The sequence below is a fragment of the Pelophylax lessonae genome, assembly GCF_965119305.1.
Source record: "Pelophylax lessonae genome assembly, chromosome: 1".
Classification (NCBI taxonomy): Eukaryota; Metazoa; Chordata; class Amphibia; order Anura; family Ranidae; genus Pelophylax; species Pelophylax lessonae.
The window spans coordinates 158,122,631-158,148,977 of NC_138768.1; the positions used below are offsets into that span (position 1 = coordinate 158,122,631).

At 40.6% G+C, this 26,347-nt stretch overlaps 1 pseudogene across 1 annotated transcript; it reads left to right on the top strand.

Moving 5' to 3' along the window:
- Positions 1–814: 814 nt before the first annotated feature.
- On the top strand, positions 815–1,456 carry LOC309544441 (CCHC-type zinc finger nucleic acid binding protein-like; annotated as a pseudogene). Its single transcript has one exon. The product of its transcript is annotated as a CCHC-type zinc finger nucleic acid binding protein-like (transcript).
- Positions 1,457–26,347: the final 24,891 nt, after the last annotated feature.

The window sequence follows — 26,347 nt, forward strand, 5'->3', positions numbered from 1 at the left end:
AGGGTTCATTTACATTTGCAGTTTGGGGGTAGAAAAACCACATAGTTAACATAGTTAAGATAGTTGTTTTTATCAGCCGGCCCCAACCGCACCCTCTTTAGCCACAGTAGCCAGGTGTGTACACATGTTGCAGCAGCAGCAGTAGTTAAATGCCCTGTCATGATTGGTGGGTATAGAAAGTGAATGAGGCCACTCTGCAAGTGCCCTGCAACCTGTTGCAGTACAGCAAACAAGGGGTTAAAGCCGGCAGTGTTGTGTTGCTTTCTCACCACCTGCTTTAACCCTTTGAACCCTGCAGAAGCATGCAGTGGCAAGGCAGCGTGGCCCCATTTACTTGAATAAGTTGCAATTGACAGGTGGTAGCATCCACCAAAAGCAACAGGGGGCTTAATTCCTGCTGCGGCATGTGTACATCTTTGGCTGCTGCCTCAAGGAATTTGGAAGGAATTGGAGGCAGTACAACTGTGATTCAACTGCAGAGTTTTACCACCCCCTAACTTGGCATGTGAATGAGCCCTAAGGGTGCCACTTCTGAATTCAACTTAGGGCTCATTCACAAGTGCAGCAGGCACTGCTTCTCCCCTGAGAATCCATCTGAGTGTGTTTGACAGGTGGTGAGGAGGCAATATGTGTCTTTCTCACCACTAGATTTAAACCCATGATGGCTGTGTGTGCATTGCACATGATTGCAAAGCAATAGAGTTAGGCGAGCAGTTCGAGCAAAGCAAAAAACATTGCCTGCAATAGAAAAATGTAAAAATAAAACGGCGTGGGGGTTCCCCAGGCCCAAGATAAAAAGAAATGGCTTCAGCCGAGAGGGACTGTAGATAAACAGCGTTCGGGAGAACAAAATCTGAAAACATGAGCAGTAACGAGTGCTTCAAGTGTGGTCGTTCTGGTCACTGGGCTAGGGAGTGCCCTACAGGTGGCAGACGTGGTCGAGGTGTTAGAGGCAGAGGACCTGGTGGTTTCAACTCTTCAAGAGGGTTCAATTTATTTCTTCATCTCTTCCAGACATTTGTTATCGTTGTGGAGAGTCTGGCCATCTTGCTAAGGATTGTGTCCTTCAAGAGGATGCTTGCTATAATTGCGGCAGAGGTGGCCATATTGCAAAGGATTGCAAGGAGCCAAGAAAGGAGAGGGAGCAGTGCTGCTACAACTATGGAAAAGCCAGCCATCTTGCCCGTGACTGTGACCATGCTGATGAGCAGAAATGTTATTCTTGTGGGGAGTTTGGTCATATCCAGGAAGATTGCACCAAGGTGAAATGCTACAAATGTGGAGAGACTGGCCATGTAGCCATCAACTGCAACAAGACCAGTGAAGTCAACTGTTATCGCTGCGGGGAGTCGGGGCACCTTGTATGGGAATGCTCAATTGAAGCTACAGCTTTAATTTCCTTTGTTGCCCCTCCTTTTTCTGATTGATGGTTGTATTATTATCAATGAATCTTCTTCACTGGCCAAAGGTTGGCAGATAGAGCTAGTCCCAGGGCAGTGAGCTTTATTTGACATGCAAAAGAAGGAAAGGGTGGAAACAAAATGACTTTCTGCATTTAAGTACAAAAAAAAATGTTAAAAATTGTGTTTAGTTTGGTAGAGGTGTTATGTATAATGCTTTGTTAACGAACCCCCTTACCGTGCCACTGGTGAGTTGGGATTAAATAATCGGGAAGAGTTGAGTCAGACTAGTAAACCCTTCTCAGGTTAATGGTAGCACCTGCGCAAGGCGATCCGCTACTGGAAGAGTTTGTAAAAACTTCTGCAAATATTTAATTTTGTGGTGGTCTCGTTGTCTGACCTCAGCTGTTAACATCAACTACATCTGTATTGGGCTAGGGCAGAGTATCACGTCAATGTTTGTCACGGTGGCCAAGTCTACAATTCCGGTGAAAGTGGCCATTGAGATTGTGTCGGAGATACAGGTGACAGAAAGACCTGGAATTTTTTTGTTTCTTTTCATGGAAGTAATGTAAATAAAAAAAAACAGAACATGAATAAATGAATAAAGCAAAGTAAGCTAATCAGGAACTGCAGAGAAATGTTTTCACAAAAATCGAGATAATATTTTTGTATACTATATCACTATATCACTATACCAGAGCAATACACAGTGCCTTTAATGCAGGGTCCTTGGTGTCAGTTATAGGAACCACCGTACAATGTCACCACCACCAGCTCTGGCACTACATAAACAAAGACTTTTGAAGGACTCTGTTCTTGCTTAGTTGGATGTTTTGGATTATTTATGCAATTTATGCACTTTATTTATTTGCACTTTATGAAAGGGCGGTAACACCATCCCTGCGCTACTGAAATTCTAAGAAAAATAATCTGTTTTTTTTTTATGATGACTTTTAATTTATGTATAGTAGTCACTGAGGCTTTATCAACTGTGCGATGTGAAAATCACCTGTAAGACGCACACTGCTATGCGACCCAAAATTGTCGCTAAATAAAGCAGATGTGTGTGACGCAGAGTAGCAAAGCCTTTTGCAGTGGACTTAATGCTTACAACAAGAACAGCCATTAAGTTGTCACTGAGGCTTTGGCATCTCTGCGCGGTGAAATTCACCTGCAAAGCGCACACTGCTATGCGACCCAAAGTTGTCGCTAAATACAGCAGATGTGTGTATCGCTGAAATGTATTTTGCACAATAGCTGACTAGCAAGCACGCTGTAGATATATCAGCAGTGCAACGTGCTCACTAGACGGAACCCTGACACTTAAAAGTATCCCTACAAAAACTAGATTATTGAATCTAACTATAGTGGTATATAGTACCCTAACTACACTGTATATCCCTTTCCTGACACTAAAAGAACAGCTCCATACAGCAGATCATTTCTAACTGACACTGTCCCTTTAAATTTTTTTTTTCTAACTCAAACAGCACAATCGCTGTATTTCTAACTATACTGACAATCTTTCTGTAAGCTGACTGCTCTTCTGCTGATATGGAGCTTTACAAGCAATCAGCTATGCAGCAAACGTTGTTTAACACAGCAGGAGAAACACAAATGCTTCCACTCTCTTCCAAAGCCTCTGTATTACAGTGCTAGAGGTTAGGTGGGGCTATGTTATATACTGGGGGGCATATTCACTCCAGATTGGCCTCTGGTCCCCGTAGTCACTCCAATCACATTCCTAGCAGACTCCTGTCCCCCTCATTGGCTTTTACTGACGTTTCCGAGCCAATCACGGGCTTTTAAAGCCCACTTCCTATCCCATTGCATCTTGGGCGGTTCTGGTGACCGAATTCCGAACTTTTACCGCAAAAAGTTCGGAATTCGGCCGAATTTCGAACACCCAATGTTCGGGTCGAACCGATGGTCGACCTGAACCGTTCGATCATCCCTAGTGACCAACAAAAAAGAAAATGAAACCAAAAGTGACAGATAGGTATACACCAAATACAGCAACCCACCAAAATAGGGAAAATAGGGAAAATAGGAAAAATATAATCCAAAGAAGTGACTACCAATAAAGAATATAATACAAATACAGTCATCAATAGCTGAATCCATGGTGATATCTAGTGTGACCATATTAAAAGTGAATGCCAATCGTGTCCAAAGATGTTGAAAAATGGAGTGTTCCAAAGGGATGTAAGTGCATACCTCTGAAGAAACCTGAACAGAATGGCTCCCAGCGTCATGCTGCTGTTCAAACACCAGGGAACTGCCAAGCAGGCTTGAACCGCCAAAGCCTCCCTCATATGAACGCTGATGGACAACCACGTGTCGGAACGCCGATGCCAATGGTGACGCCACATCCTGCAGGGAAAGGCGTGGCGCCGATGCACTGTGGCCATGACCCACCCCCAACTCTGCCTCAATAAGTCAGAGAGGAGGGAGAGGGAGCAGGAAGCGGCCGGAGCGCATTGCAGTTCCCGAGAATTGAGAAGACCAAAGAGTCCTCTACAACCAAAGTCATTTCACCTCTAGACATACATATAGTAATAATATTATTAATACAAAATGAGAGTAGTCTTAAATGGAGGTATTTCCACCCATCTACTTATTGCCATTGTATCATATTTTAGAAGCTCAGCTAGGCTTAGGGATTTTTTACGCTAGCATTGTCTTCTAAAAGCGATTATCGATGGCACTTAACCTCTTAGAGTCCACACAGCTGCACCACAATCACAGTTGCAGGGTATTTGCAGGTCACCCCTTCTTTCACGTGAATGGGTCTGTGTTCAGTGCGCTGTACTACCTGCAAACTTTGATAGAGTGGATCATTTTTGCCTTGCCCAGATGCAAAGCATTGTGGACTTGGCATGTGGCAATGTGGCTTTACATGTATTTACAAATGTATACCACAAAAATACCACAGAAAAGGCTAACTACAAATAGACATTAAAACATGCCCTCATCTTTTTTTCCCCATTGCTCTACATGTCCTTTAGCACAAATTCCTGTATAAATACCTTTTTTGAGAGTTTTTTTATATATACAATCACATGATCAAAAAGTTTTAAGTCCTCCTTGTAATGCAGAAGGCTGGCAACAGAGATTCATTAAATAGTGCAGTAACATCACTAACCGGTGTCCAACTATTCATTGTTGAGGGGGGGAGAGTCTCCTTCCACAAGCTACAGCAGCCTCACCAAAGGGGGATAGGAAAGACTAGGGCTGCGGGAAAGGAAATAATAACGGTTGGGTTCTCACTTGGTGGCAGAGTGAGAAACCCAAATTTAGAGGGTAGGGGATACAGCGTCCCAATGAAGGATATCAATAGAGACCAGGCTAGAACTCCTGGTCTGTGCCTTCTCACACCCGCCTAGAGACACATTTTGGGCAGACTTTGCTCCATCCAAGCGCCATCTTTTTTCTTCTTTATGAGAATGCCTTTATGGGTCTTTTATCAATACTGAGCCATCATATTACTTGATGAGGTATCCAGCTTACCAGGATTTTGTAGAGTCATATCACAATATATAGAAGGGGAGAGGACCTAGAGCTTTGTGGCCACATGGTCGCATGTAAAAAAAACACAAAAAAAAGATTTACAAAGCAACTTGTGATAAAGGGCATGGAGGGCCAAAAAGGGGAAGGAATAATCAAATGTCAGTTTGTTAATTAGCCTTTCCTTCTTCTTTAAAACAGTTATTTGTCTCTCCTAAAACAAAAAAAAAAATAATGTTTCTCCAGCTATTTTTTTTTTTTTTGCAAGTGCTATTTTTTATATCAAAAAGGTTTTACTGTGTTATTGACACAGGAAACCTCTACTGACAGCCTTGGCAACTTGAGAATGAATTTACACAATATTGTTGATGTCTGAATGGGAATTCATGTTTTCATTGTTGTTTGTCCAAACAAAACCTATGGCTTTAAAAGAATGTTGAGACAGAAGGTTATCAGGGTTATGCTTCCTGTAGAAAATGATCAATACCTAAATTGCTGGACCACAAATTTTGTATAAGAATTTAGGCTTGGTATCCAGTAAACTGTATTTATAATATAAGAAACATGATGAAACTATTCAACGCATAAATGCAATGCTGGTATATTACAAGTACCTAATTAAAAAAATGGGTCATATTGTAACTTTGAATTAAAGAGAATTTCCAGGTAACAAGTGAAATAAATCAGTAAATAGTGAACTCCTAATGAGTTCTAAGAAACATTACAGCTGTGCTAAAACCATGATGTGCACCCAGTTTAACAATTGTTATGAGTTTTACATAATAATTTGCAGCATATATATAAGCTGAGTGAGGAAGTAGTGTTTTGTTTTATGACACTTTGATATTCTAATGCCTGTGTGTGTGCGCATGCTTGTGTGCAAAGTCAAGCTGCATTAATCAGTGAGAGGCACAGAAGAGGCTTTTCTGCTTAAAGTGGAGTTCCAACCGCTTTTACAACTTTATGCCACCCAGTTCATTCTTGACTGTTAAAAACGCATTAGCAATCTTTTTTCTTCTATTGATTTACCTTATTTTAAATAGCATTGTTGTCCTCTTCTTGTGTACCTCGCCGCGGCAAGACACATAATTTCCAGCAGCGTATTGGCTTCTGAGAGATGAGTGTCATCAATCCCAAGAGCTCGTGGGCATCGCTGGCTTATAGCATTGCGTTATTTCCAAACAGGAAATGATGCAATGCAAGGTCGAGATAAGCGCCATTTTAAAAAAAAGGGCAACCAGGATGTTATGGAAAACTGGCCGAAATGTAGTGGGGCGCACTTTCATCACAATGTACATGTGCAGGGTCGGGAGGTGCATGCTGGATAGCCAGCAAGCACCCAACCCCAGAAGAGAGACCCAGAGGGCTTCACAGTCTAGATGGCTGCGCTTTACAAAAGGAGAAATAAGTAAGTAATCAATGCTGTACAACAACAGCAAAGGGGGCACTTTTGAAGATAGCTATATGTGAAAGAATGAGCGGCGACTATACTGGGGGTAATTTTATCTTTAAAAAATGGCTGGAACTCCGCTTTATTGAAGGTAAGAGCATGTGTTTATTGTCAGAAAGATGAGCTGATGGAGAAAGTGAAACAGTGTATTAGTTAGTAGCCGGATAGGCTTATTTAAAGAGAAGGGTTTTCAGGGATCGTCTAAAGATGGATAGATTAGGGGACAGTCGGACAGATTGGGGTAGAGAATGGGAGAAGCTCTGGAGAAATCCTGGAGGCGAGCATGGGAAGAGTTGACAAGGGAGCTAGAGAGCAGGAGGTTTTGGGAGGACCGAAGAGAGCGGCTTGGTTGATATTTTGAGATCAGGTTAGTGATGTAGCTGGGGGCAGAGTTGTGGATGGCATCGTAAACTATTGTTAGCACTTTGAAATTTATTTGATGGGTGAGTGGAAGCCAGTGAAGGGATTGGCAGAGAAAGGTGGAGGACACTGAATGGTTGGTAAGGTGAATAAGTCTTGCAGCAGCATTCATTATGGATTGAAGGGGGGATAATCTATGTAAAGGTAATCCAATGAGGAGGGAGTTGCAGTAGTCGAGGCGAGAGAAAAACAGGGCGTGAATTAAAAGCTTGGTGGTGTCATTGGTTAAAAAGGGCCGTATTCTAGCGATGTTGCAGAGGTTAAGGCGGCATGATTTGGACAGGGATTGGATGGGAGCCTGAAAGGACAGTGCAGAGTTCAGGGTTACCCCTAGCACCCTGGCATGTGTGGAAGGACTGATAGTTGTTCCATTGATGTTGACAGAGAATTCAGGGGAAGTGGCACGTGGAGGAGGAAATTTTATAAGCTCGGTTTTAGATAGATTCAGTTTGAGGAAGTGGTGTGACATCCAGGCTGATATGTCTGTTAGTAGATCAGTGATGAGGGAGGAGACTGATGGGGTTAGCTGAGGGGTAGAGAGGTAGATTTGGGTGTTATCAGCATAGAAATGGTAGTGGAAGCCATGGGAGGCTATTAGCTGACCCAGGGAGGAGGTATAGATTTAGAATAGTAGCAGTCCAAGGACAGAACCTTGGGGGACCCCAACAGAAAGAGGAGTTGCAGGGGAGTAAGTGGAATTGTAAGTGACACTGAAGGTGCGGTGAGATAGGTAAGATTCAAACCAATGGAGAGCACAGTCACGGAGACCGAGCAAACTGAGTTTTTTGAGAAGGAGGGGGTGGTCAACAGTATCAGTTTTAGGAGAGAAGTTTCTGTGGAGTGCTGCTGGCGAAATCCAGACTGAAGGGGATCAAGAAGGTTATTCTCAATGAGGTGCTTGCTCAGGTGGTTGTAGACTAAACGTTCAGGAAGTTTGGAAGCAAAAGGGAGTAAGGAGATGGGTCTTAAGTTGTTAAGATTGGCGGGGTCTAGTGAGGCTTTCTTTGGTATGGGAGTTACTAGCGCATGTTTTAGAGAGTTGGGGAAGATGCCAGTGGAGAGGTTGAAGATATGAGTTGAAGAGTGTAGGATAGAGCCAGAGGGTGACCGTAGTATTTGGGAAGGAACAGGGTCCAGGGGGCAGGAAGTTAGGTGGGCATTAGAAAAAATGTTGGTGACTTCCTCTACAGTAGTTGGGTTAAACAAGGGAAGTATTGATTGTGCAGGAGGAGAAGGTGTGTAAGGTGAGGGAGATATCTGTAGTGTAAGGATCTCTATACGAATTGTATCAATCCTATTTTTGAAGTGATTGGCAATCTCTTGGGCAGTGAGTAAGTTAGTGGGTGGAAGTAATGGAGAACGAAGTAGAGTGTTGAAGGTAGAAAAGAGTTGATGGGGACTGTGTGAGAGGGTGTTAATGAGAGTGATAAAATAGGTCTGTTTGGCAGTGTGGAGGCAGGAACTGTATTTTTGGAAGGCAAATTTATATTGGGTGAAATCTTGCTGTGACTTAGTCTTACAAGGCAAGGCATCCAGGGTGGATGACAGTGAACTATTGTAGACAGAAGTGGCCATGTTGGGGCAGGAAAGGAATTGAGTTGAAGAGACAATCTGTAGCAGAAAAAAGAAGTGAAGGGTTAAGATGGCAAAGGTTTCTATGGGTAATTGTTCAGTAGTTGAAGGGTAAGGAGGAGGACAAGGAGAGACTGAAACTAATAAAGTTGTGATCAGAGAGAGGGAATGGAATGTTGGAGAGGTTGCGAGAAAAGCATACGTAGGAGAACATGAGGTCAAAGCTGTTGCCATTAGAGTGAGTAGAAGCATGTGTCCATTGTTTTATGTCAAAAGAGGAGGTTAAGCTCAAAAGTTTGTGTTAAGATTAACAGGGATGTTGAAGTCTCCAAGAATGATTGTGGGAATTTCAGAAGAGAGAAAGTAGGCAGAGAAGTCATCAAGGAAGCCTGATACCGGTCCAGGAGGCCGATAGATAACAGCAATTCTCAACGAAGCTGGAGAGAATAGACGAATACTGTGAGCTTCAAATGAGGAGAGGGACAGAGAGGGGGGTGGATGAAGAACCTGAAAAGTGCTTTGAGGGGAAAGCAGAATTCCAACCCCACCTCCTTTCCGTCCACTAGGCCTGGGAGAGTGAGTCCACAGGAGGCCACCATGGAAGAGGGCAGCAGGAGAAGGAGAGTCAGATTCTTGAAGCCAGGTCTCAGTAATTGCAAGCAGGTTGAAGGAGTTTGTGATAAATAGGTCACGGACAGAGGTGAGTTTGTTGCAAACAGAGCAGCCATTCCAGAGAGCGCAAGAGAAGGGGAGGTTGGCTCTAGGCAGAAGAAGAATAGAAACCAGATTGTGTGAATAGTCATGTCAAATGTATTTTTGGAGGTGCTTGGTGGCAATAATGATTTATTTTAATAGATGTGATCACCGCCTGAGAGAGAGAGAGACAACACCGAGCCCCGAGAGGACAGAAGCAAGTCTGGCCCAGGGAAGAGTCTAAATCTATAAGTGAATCAAAGAAGCATCCCACTCCATACCGGACTGAAGTATTGCAGTATTGCTACGGGGTCTTGGCAGTCTGGTAAGTGGCAGTATCCATAGGGAGTGGATCCACACAAGATTGGACTTTATTTTGGCACGGATTGACACTGATCTGCATAATAAGGAGCACAAAAGCACATTGCACTTTCACTGGCTGCATGCTTAAAATTGGACTGTTTGGAACTTTAAGAGTGCTGTTTTATATATTTTTCATTTATTTTTATTCATTTATCTATTTACCCATGGTTTGTTTTTAAGGATATACACTTATGAATTATGAAGAATTATTTGGGACTTTATTTGCTAATTAGCACTGTTGTTGCACCTTAATGAGATTAATTTATTTGAGGTTGTTGGTGCAATATTAGATTGCATATAAGCTGTACATAATTTGCACATTCTTTGCACTTTACCTACCCATTTTGTAATTTGCACATTCATTTTGCACTTTATTTAGTATACCTGTTTTGCGCTGTGTACCATTTTATTGATCTAAATGAAAATACACCTTGCAAAGTGAACATGGTCTACTGATTTATTAACCAGTTCCGGACTGCCCACCACATATATACTGTGGTAGGACGGCCCAGCTGCGCAAAATCACGTACAAGTACGTGATTTTGTGCATTAGATGTAGGGGGTGCAAGCGCACTACCAGAGTGCTGCTTCTGCTTCGATTGGACACAGCGATAGCCAATTAGTGGGTCCGGCGGCCACCGATCGTTTGGAGGAATGACAGACTGGTGGTCTACTTATGTAAACAAGGCAGACTGCTGTTCTGTCAGGGAGGAAAAGAGAGTTCTTGTGTTTTATCTAAGCTGAAGCACAGATCTCTCTTTTCCTCTAGTGCATGAACTCTCCCCACAGTTAGAAAGCAATCCCTAGGAGCACAGTTAACCCCTTCCCTGCAAGGGTCATTTAACAGTTTATTTTCTTTAGCACTGATCACTGTATTGGTGTTACCGGTTCCCAAAAAGTGTCAGTTAGTGTCAGATTTGTCCGCCGCAATGTCACAGTGCAGCTAAAAAACACTGATTGCCGTCATTACTAGTAAAAAAATAAATAACATAAAAAGTCCATAAATTTCCCATATTTTGTAGACGCTATAACTTTTGAGCAAACCAATCAATATACACTTATTAGGATTTTTTTACCAAAAATATGTAGCAGAATACATATCGGCCTAAGTGATGAAAAAATTTAATTTTTAACATTTTTTATATTGGGTATGTTTTATAGCAGGAAGTAAAAAACATTGTTTTTTTCACAATTATGTTTTTTTTTTTTTGTTTATAGCACAAAAAAAAAAAAAACACAGAGGTGATCGAATAGCACCAAAAGAAAGCTCTATTTGTGGGAAAAAAATACATCAAATTTACTTGGGTACAGCATCGTACATCCGCAATTGTCAGTTAAAGCAACGCGAAGCTGTATCTCAAAAAAATGGCCTTGTCAGAAAGGGGGTAAATCTTTTGGAGCTGAAGTGATTAAACTGGACACCTATATTGTCTATGGGTGTTATTTTACAAGAAGCTCTGGTTCCTGAAGGTAAGTGCGCAAACTTTTTACAAGCAAGTATAAAGTATATACTATATGTTAGTGATACACACATAATACTAAAAACAGCTAAAGGGACATAAACGATAATAATGGGAAACAAAGTTATTGCTAAATTGAACTACTTAAAGTTATGTTTTTCCTTTCTAAATGAAACTAAAACACAGAAGATTCGAAGCCAAAAAATTCAAACCAAACCTAACTTTCAATATCTATCTTAAATCATTTTTAAATGTTTAAAATAAAATTATTGTTTGGAAAAAATGTCCATACGTGTCTGTTTTTTTTTTTATTTATTTTTTTTTAATTGAGGAGCTTATATCTAGATGGATCTATATTGTTTTTTGAAAATAAATGGATAAATGGCTCCTTTTTTTTTCTCTTGTCAACAGTTAATTTATAGAAATAGCTGTTTTAGAGTTGTATAAATTAATTTTTACAGTTAGACAGATTTGCAAGACTGATATACCTCTACATTTTATATGTTAACATTTTTTATGATAAACATTTTTACTCAAAGTTTAAACTAGTTTGGAATGAGCAATTATTTCAGTTCATTAAAGTGGAATATAGAAATTATATAACCTTTTCTCTCACTTCTCTGATCCATCTATGATCCTCTTGTAATAATTTCAACAGCTATAGACAAAGGTTTACAGAAAGTAAATTCTTTGTTTAAAAATGCACTTTGAACTTGGCTATTTCAGTTAGAGTACATGTCATCGATAAATAGTACATTTAACAACCCAGCGTATTAGAAAATTAGGCATTTTATAACCATAAAGCAGTCTCTCTTTTCTATTTGTTTCTGAGAATATTGCAATATGTAATATTTAATTACTTCCAAGCTGCTTTATATTGCACACATTTTCTTATTTTATTGCATTTTCATGTCTTAGCACATCTGTTACTTATTTTCACCAAGTCAACGCGCTTTGTTTTTTACAGTTTTTGTTATTGTGCAGATCTGAACTTTAATTGTTTATATACTTTTTAATGAAAGTTATACTTCATTTTACAGTGAACATGCATACAATGGCATTTACAAATAAGGATGAAGGAAAAATGTAAAAGTGAGCAGGTTTAAAAAAGATTTCATTTTATTTAGACATAAACACTTAAGCAGGGCCTTTATGCTTTCTATAATTGCATTATTTGGACTTTTTTAGGTATTAAATGGCTACTTAAAGTATATCTATTTTTCTTTTTTTTTTTTTTTTGCCATCTGTGTCTTATTATGCTGATCCCACTCAATTTCCTGTCCTGTAGACTCAACAGGGGACACAGACAGAAATAAAAACCTGGCAGTGATTCTAACCCCCCATCATTCTATCTAAATGTAGGAAAAATGTTTTGCCTTAAACAAACCTCATAACATGTGGGCACAGAAATCTTAACTTACTTTAAATTATGGTCAGCAAGAAATGTTTTTGTCCATACTGATTGAAGTTTCAAATAATAATTTACATTAGACTAAATATTATTTTTAATCTTTAATCTGTGTGTCAAAAAAGTTGTAACTAGATATTTTGTTTTGGGAAAAGGATCTGACTGCATGTGAAAATAATATTTATTTCTCTATGTCGATTATTTTAGAGTGTTCAGCTTCCTTTTGCAATGTTTTCTCGCTTTTCCTGTCGATCTGTCTGTCATGTTGATGCAGGATTTTTTACTGACATACATGAATTGAACCATACTTAGACTGCAACACCATAAACAGGAAGATAAGGGGATGGCAGATGGAATTTTCAAGAACTGATTTATTAAATTAGTAGCATTTTTAATTATCCGATTATAGCTGTGCTCACTTGCTTGAGCAACACTTTCATGAGCTATGGGAAAAATGTACTCCTTTAATAAGTCATTTAAATTGTAGCAGGTGTAGTGTGAATATTATAATTGTATTAAAAGAACACAACACAGTAAAGGCATGAGTAGGGACAAGACAGTACTCCTAACTGATTTTAGCTTACAGGTTACAGTTTAGTAAATTCTCATCACATAGGCAAATTCAAGTTATTTTAGAAACATTAGCTAATAGAAACAATAAACAAACTAGAGATGAGGGCAGAACAGACATTTGATCAAAATAAAAAAATGCCAACCTTGTAAACACTCAATCCATTATTTGAACCATTTAGTCACATAGTCTGGATGAAAAAAGACACATCTAGTTCAATAGAAGGAAAAATAAATATAAATATATATATATATATATATATATATATATATATATTTATATATATATATAAACAGTATCTTACAAAAGTGAGTACCCCCTAACATTTTGGTAAATCATTTATTATATCTTTTTCATGTGACAACACTGGAGGAACGACACTTTGCTACAATGTAAAGTAGTGAGTGTAAAGCTTGTATAACAGTGTAAATTAACTGTCCCCTCAAAACAACTTAACACAAAGCTATTAATGTCTAAACCACTGGCAATAAAAGTGAGTTCACCCCTAAGTGAAAATGTCCAAATTGGGCCCAATTAGGATCCAATTCATTTTCCCTCCATGGTGATATGTGACTCGTTAGTGTTAAAAGGTCTCAGGTGTAAATGGGGAGCAGGTGTGTTAAATTTGGTGTTATTGCTCTCACTCTCTCATACTGGTCACTGGAAGTTCTACATGGCACCTCATGGCAAAGAACTCTCTGAGGATCTGAAAAAAAGAATTGATTCTCTACATAAAGATGGCCGAGGCTATAAGAAGATTTCCAAGACCCTGAAACTGAGCTGCAGCACGGTGGCTAAGAGCATACAGCGGTTTAACAGGACAGGTTCCACTCAGAACAGGTCTTACCATGGTGGACCAAAGAAGTTGAGTGCACGTGATCAGCGTCATATCCAGAGGTTGTCTTTGGGAAATAGACATATGAGTCCTGCCAGCATTGCTGCAGAGTTTAACGGGGTAGAAACTTCTAAAGATGATGCACAAGAAAGTCCTCAAACAGTTTGCTGAAGACAAGCAGACTAAGGAGATGGATTACTAGAACCATGTCATGCCTACAGTCAAGCATGGTGGTGGGAATGTCATGGTCTGAGGCTGCATGAGTGCTGCCGGAACTGGGGAGCTACAGTTTATTGAGGGAACCAGGAATGCCAACATGTACTGTGACATGATGAAGAAGAGCATGATCCTCTGAGCCACTTGCCGACCGGTCACGTTGACCGTACTGTGGCAAAGTGGCTCATTCCTGTCCAGCGACGTAGACCTACATCGCTGGACTCCTCCCCTTGTGGGCGGCGCGCACATCGCCGGAGGCTCGCTCTCGCTGTATTCAGTCACAGCGGGAGTCGGGCCAGGGGAGGAGCAGCGGCGATCGCCGCTGCTCTTCCCCGATCTCGGGGAATCGAGTCTGGAGATCCGCCCGCTTGTGTAAACAGAGCGGGCGGATCTCCTAAGTGACAGGCAGGGTCAGATTGCAGGGTTCAGCATAGCTGAACCTGCGATCTGTCCTTGTGTCACTCAGTCACCTCCCCCCACACACGACAGTAATCACCAGGCATACATTAACCCCTCCCTCTCCAATAAAATTAACCCCTTCCCTGCCAGTGTCATTTTTACAGTAACAGTGCATATTTATAGCACTGATTACTGTAGTAATGTCACTGGTACCCCCAAAAGTGTCAAAAATGTCAGTCAAGGGTCCGATCTGTCCGCCGCAATGTCGCAGTCCCGCAAAAAAAATCGCAGCTCGCCGCCATTACTCGTTTAAAAAAAAACACCAAAAATGACAGAAATCTTTCCCTTAGTTAGTAAACGCAATAACTTTTGCGCAAACCAATCAAAATATGCTTATTGTGATTTTTTTTACCAAACATAGGTAGCAGAAAACAAATTGGCCAAAAATTTAAAAAAATTTAGATTTTTACATTTTTTTGGGGGGGAATTTCATATAAAAAAATGTGAAAGATATTGCTATTTTTTCAAAATTTACGCTCTTTTTTTGTTTATAGCGCAAAAAGTAAAAATTGCACAGGTGATCAAATACCACCAAAAGAAAGCTCTGTTTGTAGGAAAAAAAAGGACATAAGTTTCGTTTTGGTACGGCGTCGCACAACCGCGCAATTGTCAGTTAAATTCGCACAGTGCCGAATCACAAAAAGTGGCCTGGACGTAAGACAGCAAAATCCTCCGGTGGTAAAGTGGTTAAGAGACTGGGCAGGGCAGTATTCCAACATGATAACGACCACAAACACACTTCCAAGACGACCACTGCTTTGCTAAAGGTAATGGCTAAGCATGTCTTCCGACCTAAACCCTATTGAGCTTCTGTGGGGCATCCTCAAATGGAAGGTGGAGGAGGGCAAGGTCTCTATCATCCACCAGCTCTGTGATGTCGTTAAGGAGGAGTGGAAGAGGACTCCAGTGGCAACCTGTGAAGCTCTGGTGAACTCCATGCCCAAGAGAGTTAAGGCAGTGCTGGAAAATAATGGTGGCCACACAAAATATTGACACTTTGGGCCCAATTTGGATATTTTCACTTAGGGGTGTACTCACTTTTGTTGCCAGCAGATTAGACATTAATGGCTGTGCATTGAGGTATTTTGAGGGGACAGCAAATTTACACTGTTATACAAGCTGTACACCCACTACTTTACATTGTAGCAAAGTGTAATTTCTTCAGTTTTGTCACATGAAAAGATATAATAAAATATTTACAAAAATGTGAGGGGTGTACTCAATTTTGCGAGATATTGTATACAATCCTATACCCACAGTTGATCCAGAGGAAGACAAACTTCTATCAACATATGTGATTCATCGTAGAATGCCTAACATGGCTAAAGAAAGATGTAGTTCATTCACTTGGCAGGCGAGACAGTATGTTAAAAAAGCAAAATCTTTCAATTTAATTTTTTTGCCATTATCAAATCCTTACGAATTCAGATAGAAGGCATCAATTTTTTTTATTTATTATTTCATAATGTAGTAAGTACGCAGTAAACATTTTACATCCACTAACTTTATTATCATTGCCTTTATTATCATTTATTATCATGAAAACAAATGTTAAAATAAAATAGTAAGCACTAAGGGACGGTTCACACTATTGCGAGTGCGGCGATCGCATGTAATTTGGAGCGCACTGCTCCTTCATTACATGCGATCGGATGTGAGGATGCGAATTCAGCCATACACTATGTATGGCTGAAATTCGCACTGCACCCGCACAAAAGATGCACAGGACCCTTTTTTCCAGCCGCATCAGGATCGGATCGCACAGTGGTTCACACTTGTGCGATCCGATCCTGTGCGAACTGTCAGATCGCACTGCGATATGCGATCAAACTGGGGGTGTCGTTAACATTTAATTGACACCCCCTGCATATCGCATATGGCAGTGTGAACTGCCAGATGTGCGTTTGCGATGCGGGAACAGGCTGCGAATTCGCAGCCTTCCTGCATCGCACAAGTAAAACTAAATAAAAGTGCTTTAATATATATTCCATGTTAATTCTATTATATTAATATTAAGTATGTGCTTTTTTTTTATTCACACTTTTAGTAATAAAAACAACAACATGAAAATACCATTTTAATCAATATATAAAAAAAACAGGCTGAACAGAACAATCATGGTTAAACTGTTTAGTTTTCTTTTTTTTTTCCCCTCTTTGTTTTACCATGTTTTGGTGACATTTTTGATAAAGAACATTATGGTGTTCATGTCAAAGTAGATGTAAAAGAGAAACAGCCAACTTTCAAAGTTTTATTAACGCTGCAATAAACCCATCACCTCTACCAGAAGAGCCTAAAAGATAAAACTGAAGCTGCCAAGAATGTAGTTACCAGCCATTCACTTTTAAATGTTCACCACACTTCAGTGCACAGACCTAATTACTTTTCTGCATTCCCAATCCACTTTGCTGCAGTGCAGTCAGAAACCCAGCATTAAAATATTTTAGGCTGTGAGGATCAAGGCCAATTATTGGACTTAGCTGCACCTCTTGTTATTTATTTTTTTTTCTCTCTCCCTTTTCTATCCCCTTCTTTAGGCTATTTTAAAGCACGCTCCAGTGGAAGGAAAGCTGCCCAGTCCCAGTTGGGGGTGAAGTTAAGAGAGAATGGAACAAAAACTAACTCAGTGCAACTCAGTAAACTTCAATATATTTGGTATCTTTAATTTGAACCCACAGTTAGCCTACAGAAAGGCAGCAGAATGCAAAATTCTGAACAAAAAAGATATGTTTAAAGTTGGGTTAGGCCCCATAAGGCTCTTGTTGGTGTTTAAGTAGCTCACCAAAGTATTTAGTACTGAAGGTTTCTAAACATTCCAGCTCAAAGTGAAACCATGGATTCAGCTTCTTAAAGGTTTTGGGGGCTGGGAATGTAACCGCCCTCTTGAACTGAAAGGTCAACAAACAGTAGGAAAGATCATGTCATAACAATGATAGAGCCGACTATTACAGATTATTGTGATAGTAATAGCACTTTCACAGTGACTAATCATACATATTAAATGGTGTAATTATTGTAATAATATCACCATTATAAGAACACCCAAGAGAGGGACATTTTTCATCTTAAGCAGCAAAATGATCACTGATCTAGCTCTTGAACAGAGAAAAAAAAATGTCCAGACTTAAGCTAATTGCAAATAATATCCGTCTTAGTATTCAGAATATCAGCGCAGTTAAGCTAGATCTTTATATTGTAGCTCTGGAGATTTGTAATAAAGTGTTAACACATAATGTTTAGTAAAGAAATAATTTTTGCATTTTCTTTTACCTAAAAGCCTGTTATTTTTTAAAATATCCACTCTCTCCTTTGTCAGTGTAATAGAAGTCATTAGCAGGCAAGAAGTGTTATTTACATCCTGGTAACTAAACAGTGAAAAAGGAATGTTGAGCTGGGGCTCCTTTTCTGCCTCTGTCATCCAAGGACAAAGCATGGAGTTACCCAGTGTCTCTTAATGTCAAAAGAGAGAAGCAAATCCAGAGCTAAATATTCCACTGCCCAATGATAAGTTACTGAATGTGAATAAAAGGTGGCAATGTAACAAAATAGCCTCCACTAAAGATATTTATTTCTATGGTAATATCCAGGATACAAGTGTGATTTTTCTTGATTAACAAAACATTAACTTAAGTTGAAAAGAAAGCACAAATGAAAAAGATACATTTAAAGAAATCCAAACTGAGGCTGCTGCTTACAGCAAAAAAATATTAACTTCCCTCGTTGGTGTATCTGGTATTTTATTCAATATCTTGTATAGAATTCCTAATAAAAATGCCTAATCAGATAGAAAAAGTTTTTAACTTAAAAGCAACAAGCTGAAAGCATGCAGGGTCCTGCATGTTGTTTTATTGTACCCCATCAACATACAGTAAATTAACAATTTCAATAGCAATAGTATAACTATTGAACAAAGACACATCAGCTTCACTCTTCAAAAATACTGTAAAAGAGAAGAACTTCATTAGGGTCACAAGACAGATCTCATATACATTGTCAATATGACCTAATATGAAAACTTTTAATCAAGTATCCAATTATTTTATGGATAAACAGCGCATTTCAACAACATAAAATGAATTCAGTTCCACCAGTTTCCCTCTATACAAGGCAGGAATCCTCATATTTTCGTGTCCATCAATTTGCTCGGATTTGTTGTTAGCTCAACACAAGAGGTAACACTATCCAAATGGGGCCAGATACGTGTGTTGTCTTTGTATTTTACTATTTATCTCCAGGTGCATTTGTATCCAAATAGTTCAGTCCATTTTATACTGTCTCCCGGATTAATCGTAAGCTCTTTTGAGATTTGGAAAACAGAGACATGCTTGGCCAGTCAATCACCTTTACCCTGAGCTTCTTTAGCAAGGCAGTTGTCGTCTTGGAGGTGAGTTTGGAGTCGTTATCATGTTGGAATACTGCCCTGTGGCCCAGTCTCTGAAGGGAGGGGATCATGCTCTGCTTCAGTATGTCACAGTACATGTTGGAATTCATGGTTCCCTTAATGATCTGTAACTCCCCAGTGCTGGCAGCACTCATGCAGCCCCAGACCATGACACTCCCACCACCATGCTTGACTGTAGGCAAGACACACTTGTCTTTGTACTCCTCACCTGGCTGCCTCAACACACGCTTGACACCATCTGGACCAAATAAGTTTATCTTGATCTCATCAGACCACAGGACATGGTTCCAGTACTCCATCTCCCTAGTCTGCTTGTCTTCAGCAAACTGTTGAAGGGCTTTCTTGTGCATCATCTTTAGAAGAGGCTTCCTTCTGGGATGACAGCCATGCAGACCAATTGGATGCAGTGTGCGGCGTATGGTCTGAGCACTGACAGACTGACCCCCCACCCCTTCAACCTCTGAAGCAATGCTGGCAGCACTCATACGTCTATTTCCCAAAGACAACCTCTGGATATGACGTTGAGCATGTGCACTCAACTTCTTTGGTTGACCATGGTTAGGCCTGTTCTGAGTGGAACCTGCCCTGTTAAACCGCTGAATGGTCTTGGCCACCATGCTGCAGCTCAGTTTCAGGGCCTTGGCAATCTTCATATAGCCTAGGCCATCTTTATGTAGAGCAACAATTCTTTTTTTCAGGTCCTCAGAGAGTTCTTTGCCATGAGGTGCCATGTAGAAATTCCCATTGACCAGTATGAGAGAGTGAGAGAGATAATAAAAAATTTAACACACTTGCTCCCCATTCACACCTGAGACCTTGTTACACTGAGTCACACGACACTGAGGAGGGAAAATGGCTAGTTGGGCCCAGTTTGGACATGTTCACTTAGGGGTGTACTCACTTTTGTTGCCAGCGGTTTAGACATTAATGGCTGTGTGTTGAGTTATTTTGAGGGGACAGCAAATTTACACTGTTATACAAGCTGTACACTCACTACTTTACATTGTAGCAGAGTGTCATTTCTTCAGTGTTGTCACATGAAAAGATATATTAAAATATTTACAAAAATGTGAGAGGAGTACTCACTTTTGTGAGATACTGTATATCCAATAGCAAAACATGACCTCCACAATGTACACATTTATAATGAACTCCACTGTATATATAACTGTACAACTGTATACCTCTTGTATAGGTTCTGGTTCGTGCTGTATACATTGATAACATCACCAGCCTTTAATGTTCATACAGTCTATAGTGTCAATTAGATACCCCATATTGGGGATACAAAATGGTTCGATCTTATCCTTGTATGTGCTTAAGAAAGGAATGGATATATGAATCAGAACCCTGGAGTGTATCCTGTCTGGGCCCTGTGGGAAAGCAACTCTAAAGTCTGACATGCTTCATCTCAGGGAATGGACTTTCAAGGAGAGGTGTGATTCAGTCTAACTTCCTACTCTTTCATTTTCAGAGGTTAAAGGAAATGTCACAAAATGCCATGTTACTGTATGTGTTCCACCACAACCATAAAGGTTTTCTGAAATACCTTAGTTTAAGGCAGCCCATAGATGAATCTAGCAGCGAGTTGAATGTAAAAAACTGACCCAAATCTTCCCCACTGTGTCAATGTATTCTGACAGTGGGGAGACTTCCCCACCATCAAAATGCTCTAGTCAGTGTTGCAGGCTATAGACTGCAACACTGATCGAGCAGGAAAAATCTGACTGGGCAGTTGTACAGAAGTTGATCTGTAGATGGACTTCTGTGCAGCCACAGTGAACATACATGGATCAAAAATTTTCTGGTCCCTGCTGAACTATCTATGCACATAATAGGATAAACCTTATCTGAATTATTCAAAATGTCAGATGAAATTTGGTAATTTACTATGTATAGATTGGGTGATTATTTTGTAAATTCAGAACTCTGCTGTGTAAACCGACGTACTTGTACGTCGGTTGCGCGTGGGGCTAGGGGGGGTGTCTGACCCCACAATGTTCTGATTTGGTTCAGAACCGATCAGTCATAAGGTCCAGGCCAATGGTTTTTGGCCTGGACCTGTTGATCGGTTCTGACCAATTGCAGAACATCCTGAGCCCGTGTAATGTAAACACAGGCACAGGAATGATGAAATCTTCTCTCCTGGAGCCCTTTTCGGTTCCAGCATGAGAGGAGATAACATCTACCGTAAGTACACAAGCACTACACTGATACCAGTAAACATAGGCACACATTTAACCCCCTGATCACCCCCCAGTTAACCTTTTCACTCCCTGTCACAGTGTTCACTATATACAGTATACAGATACATTTACTGATCACTGTATTAGTGTCACTTGTGACTTCAGTTAGTGTGAGAGGCAGTTAGTGGTAATCCCAGATAGGTTAGGGTACCCGCCATACATCCCTTAATAGAGATTTAACCCCCTGATCACCCCCAGTTAACCCTTTCACTCCCTGTCACAGTGTACAAATAAATTTACTGATCACTGTATAAGTGTCAGTTGTGACTTCAGTTAGTGTGAGAGACAGTGATAGTTAGAGGGAGTCCCAGATAGGTTTAGGTTACCCGCTATATATTCCCTAAAAAAGATTTAACCCCCTGATCAGCCCCAGTTAATTCCTTCATTGCCCTGTCACAGTGTCACTATTATAGTGTACAGATCTTTTTTTCTGATCACTGTATTAGTGTCACAGGTGACATCAGTTAGGGTTAACATTAGTTAGAGTCAATCCAGGACAGCGTAAGATTGCCCGTCGCATATTTAGTAATACATTTTAACGCTTTGATTGCCAGTGACACACACACACAGTAAACACCTCCATTACTAGTAAAGTGTCTGAACGGATCAATATCTTTGATCTGATCAGAACTACTGTATACTAGCATCCCCAATAGCTTAGTATAGTGTCCCCAAAACACAGCATTTATCATGTTCAGCCCCAACACCTGCCACAATCTACGTTTATCCCCTCCCCCCTCAAAAAGTACAGATTCAGCAGAATACTGTCACTTACAATACACAGCACACTAAAAGGCAGCATTACCAGAGTCAGGCCTGATCTCTGCTATCACTAGCAGTTACATTTTTTGGTAGCGGTTCAAACATTCCTTGACAACCAGGTGCTTTTTAACCTGTGAGCCACACTAGGTACCTATAAAGTTATTGGTCAAAATGTCCAAGCAGAGGTACACTAGGGAAGAGGCCTACACAATGCTGAGCATGGCAGATGAGAGCGATGGGGAAGCCTCACTGTCAGAATCAGGCTCAGTATTTGAACCTGTAGAGAACAGTGGCACCCTGACAGAGAGCTCTGATGATGGAGTAGTGGTCCCTGCTAAGGTCAGGCTTACCTAACCCCGTTCTTCTGTTATTGAGGTGCAACATCCACATGGTGCTCATATGCAGCAGAGTGTCGGTCTTAGTGCCTCTCAACCTTCTGGTGCACTGGCAAGCACCAGTGGCCTAGTACTCCCAGCTCATTCATTCAAACCAGAACTGCAATAAAACTTGGTGAGATGGCGAGTACCATAAGTGCAGTTCAAGCTGGTGCGGTGGCTAGCACAAGTAGTGTCCCACAGCCACCAATAATTCCAAGACAGGCCCATAGAACCCATAGTGTTCTTTCTGATGCGCTTGCAAATCCTGATTGGGAGCCCACCACTTCTGCAGTGCCTGTACTTCCCCCATTCACTGGCCAACCCGTAATTCAGGTGGAAACAGCCGATTTTACTCCCCTTGGTTTTTATGAGCTGTGTTTCACGGAAGATGTTTACAGATCTATTGTGAACCAAAGCAATTAATATGCCAATCAATTCATCGCCGCAAATCCAAATTTGACCCTTGCCAGAAAATTTGCATGGAAACATATCACTGTTTCCAAATGTAAAATCTCCTATTCCTCCTTATGAAGATTACTAAAAAGTGTTAGTTGCAATCATATTGGTCCACTGACCCAATTCATCATGTGCCCGTGTTCTCTGCTGCCATGGCCAGGACTAGATACGAGCAAATCTTGCGGTTCATGCACTTCAGTGACAATGAACTCTGTCATCTCAATGTGACCCACGATATTACCGGCTCCACAAATTTCAGCCCCTCGTAAATCACTCCAACCAGAAGTTTGCAGCCTTGTATATGCCCCAAAAAACTGTCTGCGTTGATGAGTACCTGATAACATTTTCTGGCCATTTTGCTTTTAAACAGTTTCTCCCCAGCAAGCGTGCCATATATGGGGTCAATATGTATAAGCTCTGTGACAGGGCAACAGGCTATACATGTAGTTTCCAGATTTACAAAGGAAAAGATAGCAGTGTGGAGCCCCACAACTGCCCAGATTACATGGCGAGCAGTGGCAAGATTGTTTGGGACTTGGTGTCACCCTTATTCAGAAAAGAGTACCCTTTATACGTAGACAACTTCTATACAAGCGTGACACTTTTTAGACACTTTTTTGATTTTGGAATTGGCGCATGAGGCACTGTGCAACCTAATCGCCGGGGCTTCCTCCAAGGGCTTGTAGATTGCTGACTTAGAAGGAGGAAGAAAGCCTGCTTGAAGTGTAATAAATTGCTTGCAGTGAAGTGGAGGGACACACGGAATGTTTTCTTTCTGTCCTCCATTCATGCAGATATGACAGTCCTAATTGCACTGGTGACTGGTGTTGTTAAGAAGCCCCTCTGTATCCACAAATACAACCTTAACATGGGAGGGGTGGACTTCAATGACCAGATGATGGCGCCGTACTTTAATTGCCCGTAAGGCCAGACGCTGGTATAAGAAAGTGTCTGTATACCTATTCCAATTGGTTCTGCTTATGTGCTATAAAGAGCATCAGGAAGAAGTGGGTCCTTCCTAAAATTAAAGGAAGGGATCATCACAGCCCTTCTGTATCCAGAAGGTGCTGGGGACCAAATTCACAATCCAGAGGCAGTGATCCGGCTGCATGAGAGGCATTTTCCAGATGTCCTCCCTCGTACCCCTACCCAAAGAGCACCCCAAAGAAGATGTTGTGTCTGCAGAAAATGCCGGTATAGGAGTGACACCTTCTATTTTTGTCCCTCCTGGCCTGGCTAACCTAGTCTCTGAATCGGGGACTGTTTCCGTCGCTATCACACACTAGTAGATATTAGTAAAGGGTACAGCACAGCACAGTATAGGGCTCACTTATTCACACAGGGTCTTGAAAGATGTTAAAAAATAAGTGTAAAAAAAATTTTAAAAAATGTAAAAATAAAAAAGCCAAAAATAGTTGTCGTTTCATTGAGTTAATTTTCTGTTTATACTCTACTTTTCTACTCTTTCTTCTTGTACTGTACTTTATAATATATTGTTGTACTGTAATATTTTATTGTTACTGTGTTGTATTGTCAACCATTGTTTGCTTTGCAGGTACTGATTTGTTTATTCTGACAGCAACAGCATTTGTTCTCACCATATCTGTAATCAATGATTTCAGCACTGTAGGAGGTGATTTCACTACCACATTTAAAAAAAAGAGCATATATGGCGAAGCATAGGGGATGGGGTGAACACAGAGGGCGGATCTCCCCTATGCTTCGCCATATATTTTTTAACACTTTTCTTGGCAGAGATTTCTTCATCCACATTGATCAATGCAAATGGAGGAATCTGCTTTGTTCTTTTTCATTCAGCCCATGGGCGAACGAAAAAAAAAGAACACTGCATGTATGCACATCATTAGAAGTGGGAGGATGCTGGAAAGTCTAATGGTGGGCATACCACACACTTTCTGGTATCGTTTTTTTGACAGCCAGAGGTTAGCTTTCATGTAAAAGCAATCCTAGCAGATAATTAGCTGCTAGACTGCTTTCCATGTTTTTCTCTGGCTCTCCTGTCCCACCGGGTAACCCAAGACTGCAGCCAGTGGTTCCATCAGCAGACCATAAAGTTGATTGGAGACCAGAATGGCTTCAATCATCTCTATGGTCTAGGATACCGGAAGCTACTTTGGTTTCGCCAGATATAAACAGCACCATTGGGAAATTGGGAAAGCATCTTATCACACCAATTTTGGTGTGGTCAGATGCTTTAAAGGCAGAGGAGGGATCTAGAGTCTAATAGACCCCATTTTTTTGAAAAAAGAGTACCTGTCTCTACTTATTGCTATCATAGGAGATATTTAAATTCAAGCACTCCTGTCCCCCCATGTTTTCTCGCAAAGGCGAACGCAAGCATCAGTCTGATGTCGTATGTAAACAGCAATTGCAGCATGCATGTGAGGTATCGCCGCAAATGTCAGATCGAGGGCAGTAATTCTTACAGTAGACCTCCACTGTAAATCTAAGGGGATAACCTGTGAAGGCTTTTAAAGATGTACATAATTTGTTGCCGCTGCATGGGCGTGTGCTTTTTAAACCATGTCATGTTTGCTATCTATGTTCTTGGCATAAGATCATCTTTTATATGTTACCAAACAGTTGGGCAATATATATATAGTGTATTTGTGCAATAAATATAAAAAAAATGTTTTTTTTCCCCCAAAATTTGGAAAATCTCTGCACAAATACCGTCGCAAAAAAACTGCAACACCCATAATTTTGTTCTGTTTAAAAAAATATACAATGTTTGGGGGTTTAAAGTAATTTTCTAGTAAAAAAAAAAAAAACATTTAATGTAAACAATAAGTGTCAGAAAGGCTTAGTCTTCAAGAGGTTAGAAGAGTGGGTGATGTGTGGCATAAGCTTCTAATATTGGGCATAAAATGCCAGGACAGTTTAAACACCCTTCAAATGACCCCTTTTTGGAAATTAGACACGCTATTTGCTGAGAGGCATGTTGAGTCCATGGAATGTTTTAAATTTGTCCACAAGTTTCGGGAAAATCATTTTTTTTTCTTTTTACAGAAATTTGTCACTAAATGATATATTGCTCACACATGCCATGGGTATATATAGAATGACACCCCAAAATACATTCTGCTGCTTCTCCTGAGTACAGGGATATCTTATGTGTGAGACTTTTTGGGAGCCTAGCTGTGTACGGGACCCTGAAAACCAATCACTGCCTTCAGGCTTTCTAAGGGCATAAATTGCTTATTTTACTTCCTCACTACCTATCACAGTTGCGGAGGCCCTGAAATGTCAAGATAGAACAAAAACCTCCCAAATGACCCCATTTTGGAAAGTCCAAAGCTTCCAAGCTATTTGCTGAAAGGCATGTTGAGTCCATGGAATATTTTGTATTTTGCCACAAGTTTTTGGAAAATGACAAAAATTATTATTTTTTTTTTGTTTACACAAAGTTGTCACTTAAATGATATATTGCTCTAACATGCCATGGCTGTATGTGAAATTACACCCCAAAATACATTCTGCTCCTTCTACTAAGTAAGGGGGTTACCACATGCGTGGGACTTTTTGGCAGCCTAGCCACTTACAGGAACCCCAAAAACCAATCACTGCCTTCAGGCTTTCTAAGGGCGTAAACTGCTGATTTTACTCTTCACTACCTAACACAGTTTTGAAGGCCATATAATGCCAAGATAGCACAAAACCCACCCAAATTACCCCTTTTCGGAAAGTAGACACCCCAAGGTATTTGCATGGTGAGTATTTTGCAGC